This window comes from Myiozetetes cayanensis, unplaced genomic scaffold (assembly GCF_022539395.1).
Source record: "Myiozetetes cayanensis isolate MyiCay16 unplaced genomic scaffold, myiCay2020 scf19, whole genome shotgun sequence".
In the NCBI taxonomy this organism is placed as follows: domain Eukaryota; kingdom Metazoa; phylum Chordata; class Aves; order Passeriformes; family Tyrannidae; genus Myiozetetes; species Myiozetetes cayanensis.
The window spans coordinates 2,954,790-2,963,641 of record NW_026087400.1 but is presented as its reverse complement, the minus strand read 5'-3'; positions in this window follow the sequence as shown (position 1 = coordinate 2,963,641).

Sequence of the window (8,852 nt, the reverse complement as noted above, 5' to 3'; positions counted from 1 at the left end):
AGCTGCTGTAATTTTCGTTTTAAAGTCCAACAGATGTTCTGCGGACATTTTTCACTGGAAAATATTTCATAAAATGGTTGCCTGTCAATCTTCTCATAGAGCTCTGGCTCTGATATTGTCCCCAGGGGATGCATAAGGATGAATGGACATTCAGGAGGCATTAAATCTCAGGGGACAGCGTGGATCTAAATTGCAACATGTCCGGAGCTTTGCAGGTTGATATTTATGGAGTGATGAGCAGGCGAGGTTAAAATGAGGGATGCTGGAGGTGAGTCCATTTTCAAGACCCGAATACAAACCTGTGTTTAATCTTGGCCTTTCTCTGAAGGAAGGGCTTTCTGTGAGAGAGTGAGGAGGGAAATGGCCAGAGAGGTTTGTGACAGTGGCTGTCAGGATGACAGTGAAGCCCCACAGGAGCCCCACACAGGGGTTGGGAGGTGGGGCTGTCACCCTGTGAGCTGCAGATGCACAGGGAGGTGGGAGCAGATGGAATGTGCTGCTCCAAGGGGGAGTTGCACCACAGCAAGTGACAACCACCTGACTCTGACACAGTGCTGAAGGGTGGGACACGAGGAGCTGGTGGTAAATGGTTTCTTTCCATTTCAGGCAAGGCTGGACTCTGGAAAGCTGTGCTTACACTGGCACCAGCTGTTAAGGGGGTTACCAGGGGTGGTAAAACTTTGCAAACAGAGGCTGTTTCTTACAGAGAGAGTGTCAGAAATAGTGACCTTGTAAAAATCACAGAATTGTTCAGGTTGGAAATGCCTTCTAAGATCGAGTCCAATCCCAGCACTGCCCAGGTCGCCACCAAACCATGTCCCCAAGGGCCACATGTCTTTTTAAATCCCCCCCCAGGAATGGTGGCTCCCCCACTGTCCTGGGTGGCCTGTGCCAGAGCTTGACAACCCTTTGAGGGAAGAAATTTTCCCTCTTGTCCAACCTAAACCTCCCCTGGCATGACTCGAGGCTTTTTCCAGTGCATTTACTGGGCTGCAACTCTTCCTCCCTCGATGTGATATAAAAGCTCCACGTGGTCCATTTGGGAATCAGACTGCTTTTCAGCACGGGAAATTGTCAGACAAACGTCAAAGATGGCCTTTCACAGATACCTCCCGTGCCCAACAAGTGGAAGAGACTATTTCTGATCACTTAAGGTAAACAACAAACCGACTGGGAAACATCTCTGGAAATACTTGATGAAATGAATTCCATCACCTCCTAATTTATGACATGATTCTTATGAAAAATGTTCCTTTGCTTCCTCCTTCAAATATTGGATATTTAAAGGCAATAGCATTCATGCTAGAGGTTTCCAGTAGTAAGGCAAGGTAACAGCTGCAACCTGTGATTCCCTCTTGATCAATTTAGGGAAGTTTTGATTAGGGAGTGATAATCACAGTGGAATTTTAATACTTCAGAGTTAAGTAGTGGTTTGTTCTGTGTGCAAAATCATTGCAGGTATATGTGCAAACTGGAAAGCAGCATGTCCAAATTTAAAAATAACTTCATGCCATATCTGTCCAGGTGTGTAATGGCCATGAACTGCACCATTCAGGCTTCCAATAAGTGTGTTTGCTGGTTTGGAAACCCTGGAAGTGTGCTGCAGGGTTCTTTTGGGCTTCACCTTTGATGCATCTATTACAGCCTGCCATGTTTATGATTTCCTTTCTCAGTTATGAATTACCTGGTTGAGTCCAGGCCTGAATTTGCAATGCTTGTTTTCACAGATTTGAGTGAGTTCTGCAGGCAATGAAAGAAATTATAGGTAATATTAACAATAGAGATATCAATGACACACATTCTGAAGGCTGACATTGCCTGTGATGCTTCACAGCCTGGGTAATGACACTGTCCTCTGGGATGAAAGATGAGGGCAAAGGAGTAGCAGTTGCAAAAGTAATTTCCTGATTTATTAAAAAAAAAAAAAGGGAGGAGGAAGAAAGAAAGGGAACACCATTTGTTATTGGTGGTAGGCAGTGTTTATTTTCATAGCTGTGTTCCACAATTCCTCTCTGTCAGCACTACAGAACCTCAGTAATTAATTCTGCTCCCTTTGATACTGTGCACATGACTGTCTGTCCTGCAGGAAGGATCTGGACTATGTGTGACCCAAATTCAGGGATCCCATGCTGGAAAGTTCTCCAGAATGCCCCTAAAAGTGATCTGACTGTAGAGTATTTCTGAGGCTCAATCCTGTGTTCAGAGCTGCTTCCAATTAACTGTTTCTCCTGTGCTGCCCTGAAAAGTGTCTGCCCCTTAAGCATTCAGTTTTCCATCAAACAGAAAACATGAGCATCCCCTCTGATGGAACTGGCCTAATAAACCAGTCCTCGTTTAAGAATGTCTCCTATAAAGTAATAGATTCAGTGATAAATGGCTCCTTTAAATGTGTTCTCTTTTGGGTTTAATCAGTCTGGTTTGGCTATTGTATGTAAAACCATGAATGTAGTGGATTGTGCCTGTTACAAAGGCAACCAGGATATAAGTTATGACAGCTATTCTCCTTCATGGCTTCTGGATTTACAGAGGTAAAATGGCCTATTCAGGAAGATTAAAAGAACTGAGCCTAATCCAACCTGGAGAGACACTGAACCGAGGCTGGAGGATGAGACTAAATTTGTAAGAGGCTGTTGCAAAAGGAAGTCTGACCACACCCATGGTGAAAAAAACTCATGGAATTAAACTCCATATTAGACAATTTTTTTTTGTCCTTTCTAGTACTAATGGCAGGACAGGAGTAGAGTGTGAATTTCTGATGGAATTGAAGAAGTTTGATGGACATTTAGCAGAAGGATCAAGATCTCCACTCCACTGTAGGCTAAGATGGTTTATGGAGGTTTTTTCTGTTTGTCCCTAAAGGTTGTTGTGGCTGAAAAACAATTGACTTGCAGCTCTTTTGGGACAGAGCTCATCCAAGAGCAGAGGAACGAGGAAGCCCGTTTGTCACTTGGGATGACAGTGACGTCTAGAGAGGCAGATGGTGGCAGCCTTTGCCTGAATTCTGAAATTCTGAAAACAACCTGTTTCTTCTCTGCAGCTTGGAGAGATTAATCCAGGACTGCACTGACAGTTGTGGGTCTGAGCAATGTCAGCTTGCTGGAGGGAATTATTGCCCAGAGAAGCTGTGGCTGCCCCATCCCTGGAAGTGTTCAAGGCTAGGCTGGTAGGGTTTGGAGCAACCTGGTCTAGTGGAAGGTGTCCCTGCCCATGGCAGGGGGGGTGGAATGAGATGAGCTTTGAGGTCCTTTCCAGCCTGTGGAATCACCATTCTGTGATTCTGTGATATTTGCAAAAGTTGCTGCCTGTTCTGGGGCTGCACACAGTGTCTTTTTCTTGGAAGCCAAAGCAATTTTGCCTCTGCTAGTTGTTTTGTGATTTGGGGATGTTACCAGCACCTCCAATACCACGTGTGCCTGTTGAAGTGGCTGCGGGTGCCTGAGGTTGAAAGCGTGTGAAGCCGCAGTACCAGCAGTGTGTCATTGGTCCTGTGTCACGGGATCCCTCTGTGCAGACCTGGCACCAAATTCCTTGATATCGGTGACAACAAATGTGTGGGGATCCCTCCCCTCGCTGAAGGGACAGCTGTGCCACGGCCTTGGGTTACGGGCAGGACGCTGCTCCGAAGGGGTAAATGCCTCCTTCACACCAGGACTTGGGGTCAGCCTCCCTCCTGGGAGAGGGGTCCCTGAGGGGGGTAAACCAGTGCCCTGAGCTCTGGTTGCACTCCCTGGTGTAGAGTGATGCTCTCAGCTCCTTGGAACTCTGCTCCCAGCACTCTCTGACGATTCTACTCCGTGCTGTGGGGGGAGCTTTTTCTTCCAGTTCATGGGACTGAGTGTGGCTGCTGTGTGCAATGTGGTCACAGTGGCAAGTCCCAGGTTATCGCTAATTTCTTACTCGTGGATTATTTCAGGTCCCCACTCATTTCTCATCCACGTTTGGCAAGTAGTAAAAAAAAGGCCTCATCATGTTTTATTTAATTTTGTTACTACTCACTGCAAAGTGGTGGGTGGAAACAATTAAACATCACTTCTACCAGGTCTCTTCCAGGTCTTCCAGCAATGCATTTATCAATCTCTCCAAGAATTTTGGATTTGGAAGACCTCAGAGCCTTTCTGTGCAAGGCAGTGCAGCAAACCATTGCTGTGGCTGTGTCTCGAGTGGGCAGTGAATCTGGCCTATAAAATTGTCCTTGGATATTTTCATTGCTCATAAGCTACCGGCATAGTATAAATATTGATAACAGTGGATCAGTGGCACTCCTACTCCGCTCCTTGCCTTGTGCCTTCCCATATCAAAATGGGAATTGTACTTGGCTACTGATGCTCCCATCCCTTCCGAGTCCCTGGGGAACGGTGGCTGCACCCCCAGGCCAGCTCTCTGGAGAGCAGGGGCTTGGTTGTGATCCTTCTTCAGCTCTGGGCTCTGCCTAGTCCCAGCATTGCCCTGGGAGGCTCGTGCATCCTCACACAACCTCTGCTCGCTGCCTCGTAGTGCAGAATCCTGGGGGAGTGTTGCTGTGCTTGTTGCAGTTCAGGTGCTCTCGTGGCCTTTCCTCAGTGCCAGTGATGCTCCCTCAGTGCTCAGGCTGCCCTGAACCACAGTTATGCACAGAAATGCTTTGTCTCCTCTATCCTCATTTGGCTTTTTGTTGTTGTGTTCTTTCTGTGTCCAGTTCCTTCCACTCCCTCCTGTTTTCTGCTTCCCCTCAGTCTCACCCTGTGCTGTTTGTGTTCCACTGGACTCTCCTGAAGAAGCAGAAGCAGTGGACTAGACTGGATGGATCCATTTCCCCTCTCCTCCCCCAAAAGCAAGGCATTTTCAGTAACACACATTGAGGCTCAAACCACAATGCCATTAAGTGAGATCCTTCCTCTCTTGCAGGCACTCCTTGGGAACTGGTGCCACCAGATGAAGTTCATTCCTGAGCTGGAGCTTGTTGCCTCCTGCTCAGCCACTGATAAGAGCCGTGGCACTTCCCTCACTCCCATGAAAATCACACAGGGCAGGCTCTGGTAGGACAGGTCTCTGCTTCAGCTCTGGGATTTCTCCATTGCACAATGGTAACAGGCAGCACTGCTGGGATTTTAATATTATCTTCCTGCCACGTCAAACATGCTTGCACCACCCTTTCAGGTGCTGGGAAATTTGAGTGGTGATGGGGGGGGGGGTTATGTCTTGTGGTTTGTTTTTTTTTCACCTGGCTTGGAGGGTGGGTTGGGGCAGAGAGGCTGAGCTGCCACAGGCCCCAGGTTCTCAGTGAGTTTGAGTGGAGCTCAGGAAATCTGGACAGGTGTGGGTGTCTGCAGGGAGATGGGCTGAGGTGCTGGGTCTCCAGTCAGAGAGAAGGGAGATTGTACTGAAGAGGTACAGATATGGACTTTGCCTTCCTAAATGAGTGGAGCAGGGGAAGGGCTGATTCAGCAGGGGTGTATGAGGTTGCCTTGCTCACCTGCACACATCAGTCTTCCTGGTCAGTCCCTTCTCTCCGTTTTCCATTTTACCTTCCAGTTATATTTCTCTGCCTTTTCTTACAGCCATTACTCTACTTTCCCACCATTTAATTTTCCCTTTTCCTTTTCGTCCCACCTCTTTCTTTTTGTAGTTCACACTCCTTGATTGTGTCTCCATTTGCATCTCATTCCTGTTTCTCACTTTTCGCCTCTCCAGCTCTGCATTCTCCCACCCCCCTTCTCTGCTTTCCTGATGCCTTTAGCCTGGCAGCCATCCACCAGCTCCCAAATGCTGATGGGTCCAGCAGAGAGCCCCGTGGTTACTGTTCAGCAGGCTGGAGATTGCCCGAACAGGGTTCTGTATCTGGGCTGCTAAAAAGTTGAAAGACATATGACCTTTTTTTTAGCTACAGCTGTATTGTTTGTGCTGGTTTTTCTCAGCCTCAGCAGTCACTCTTTCCTCCCTGTTTTTCCTCTTTGGGCTGTGCTCTGCTGTTCAGCAATGCAGGCTGAACAACGTCTGCCTGGGAATTGGGGGTCTCTGCAACAGGGGTTCAAACAATTCGGCAACGACAAAAGATGTGAATATTGAATTACTGCTTCAAAGAGTCCAAAATCCCTGTTGCTGGCACCTGGGCTCCTAAGTGGCTGGGTTTGATGTTGGTGTTTAGGGTAACATTGAGTCATCCGTGGCTGTCACAATTTATCAATCTGTAAATTTTGTCTTATCTTAAAAAAAAAAAAAATAAAATTTCTTCTTATGCATCTTCTGTGGCATCTGTAGGTAAAATGAAGGGAAACAGCGTGGGCATGTGGAGACTGCTCTGCATGTGGGCTCATTGCCTTTCTCCCAGAGAAAGGAAGTTTTCTGTGCTGCCAAACTTGTGGGTTTTAAACCCACAGCTGCTGGTGGTCCCTCGGTGTGCAGGACTGAGCCCGAGGTTGGTGTAAGACTCTGCCACTGCCTAAAACTGAATTAATTTGGTGGTTTTTTTCTGCTTGTGGCTGTAGCAAAAGAGGATTTCCACCAGGTGGTAATGTTGGGCTTTGCTTTGTGCTGTGACCAGCCCGGGATTTGTGTGCGGCTTTCAGGGAAGGATTTACAGGGTGGGATTAACCTGGGTCATCTCTGCGGAATTTTGGGGGTTTGTTTTGTTATTTGCACAGAAGCTTTGCATATGAGGGAATTTCAGCCCACGAGAGGCTTGCAGATTCTCGACTACTTACAAATATGCAGAATTTGGTTGTTTGAGCTGTTTCTTTGGGGGGCTGTTGCTGCTGTTAATCCCTGTGCCTGGATCCTTTTGAACCACGCTTGGTTTGTGTTAATTTTTTCAGGAGCTGAGCAAACCTGGGACGGTGCTGCAGGGTCAGAGCTGCTCCTCAGCCACCTGGAAAGGGAATGGAGGAGATCAGGCCAAAAGAGGTTTCTTTTAGAAATGCCTTTCCTGTTTGCAAAGCACTTTTCTCTTGTACAGGGAGATACTGATTTCCAGGTGTTTTAATACATGGCCAAGGTGTGAGCTTCTTGTCTGGGCCCCTTTTTAAAGCCAAAATTTGATCTTGGTGTTTAGTCAGTCGGCCCTGTGCTCCTGTCTCCTCCTGTGCTCGCAGCATTCACCTCATTTTTCACCAATATTCTAGTTTTTAGCAGAAACTGTGTTTCTTCCATCAGAGAACCAGGTGCTGCTGACCTGGAGAGCACTGCTGCGTGTCTGAGCTCCCTGCTCAGGGGGGATATCCTGGACCTGTAAACCAGTGAAATCCCCCATCCCTCATGGCAGAACAGCCCATTTCCTGCTGGTCATTCCCACTCCTTGGCAGGTCATGGTGAGCAGCTGCTCCAGGAGGATGGCAGGTCTCTGCAAGCACCATCACTTACACTGACAGGATGTTATTTTTCTATTAGGACTCTGATTTTAGGTTGTAAATCACTGACTTGCCAGAGCCAAGTCCTGGCTGCTCTGCTGTCTGAGGGATTGTATGAAGAGCAGTTGCACTTGATTTGTGCTTCCCAGTTCTTCCTGCTTGTGGAAAGAGCAACAGCGTCCCTCTCCTGAGCTGCCCTTTCCACAGCTTTTTCTCTGCTGCCTTTTCTATATGAATCATGAGATCATGCACCTTTGTCCTTCCCCTTTGCAGTCTTAAACATCCTTAAAAATCCTACTGCCTCCCACTGCAAAAGGAGATTGCCTCTTCCTCCCTTATTTCTCCTAAAGGAGTGAAGGGACCAGCTCTGTACCAGGTTTTTCTGGTTTTCCTTCTGGGATCAGAGTGAAGGGTTTGCATAGCACTTGCATGTAGCACTGACTTTGCATGGAATGAAGGCCAGCAACGGCCCTTGCTCTTCTGAAATCTTGTTTTACCTGGATATGGATCTCATCGATTGAGCTTCACTGTCTAAATCTGTGTAGGTCAGGAACTTCTGCCTGTGACCTTTGCAGAGGTTCAAAGTTTGGATACTTCTATAGAAGTCTCTCCTCTGTTCCCTTCTTTGTCCTGCTGTTTTTAAATCCAATCTCTCCTCTTCAATATTCTCTGATTTTTTTCTATAGCTTTCTCTTTTGAGCCTTCTTTGGTTGCCCTGGAATTTGTCTCCTCTGTGCAGCCTGTCAGACACACAGACCTGTCCCACACAGCCTTGGCTGAGGATCTGCTGCCTGGCTCATGCACCACTGTCATTGTCATGCAGAGCTGGATATTTTCTGTGCTGGGAAGGCCATCAGTGATTGCTTTACAGAAAGGCATCCTCTGTTTTGATGGTTCCCCAGAGATAAATTTATTGGCAAGACACCATAAAAGTTCTTTTTTCTCCATTCTGCAGATGAAACTGTACATGCTCACAGTGGCTATTATTTCTGACACTTGCTGTTTTATTAGTAATATTGAGATTTGTGTCTTAATCAGCTGGTTGATGCTGGTCAGCATTCATGACTGTGCTGCTCCAGTAGGAGGGCGGAATTGTGATAGGATTGATAGAAATTCCTGCAAAGTCTGCTGTATTGAGCCTATTTTCTGTCAGGCTTCTCTTGTAACCTTAAAAATAATTAAGCAACCTTCATGCAATTAGAGTTTTTCTGCCTCTTGATTCCCCCTCTTTTTGGCCTCGCAATGTTGCATGTTAATGCGATTTTACTGGGCTGCAACTTGATGGATCATTTCTGTCTGCAAATAATTCCTGGCAGGAATATGTTGGTGGATCATTGTCCTGTTATTGATGCTGCTTCCAGTATAGTAAGCAACTTCATGTGCCACACCTTCCTGGTGGGAGAGGGACGTGGATGAGAGGAGAAATCCTTCTCAGTGTGTGCCTGCAAGGAGATAATGGTTTAGACTCTGCATGACCAGTATTTTGGAATGTGCTGGGTTTTAGCGGCCTCTCCCTCCTCTCACGGCACT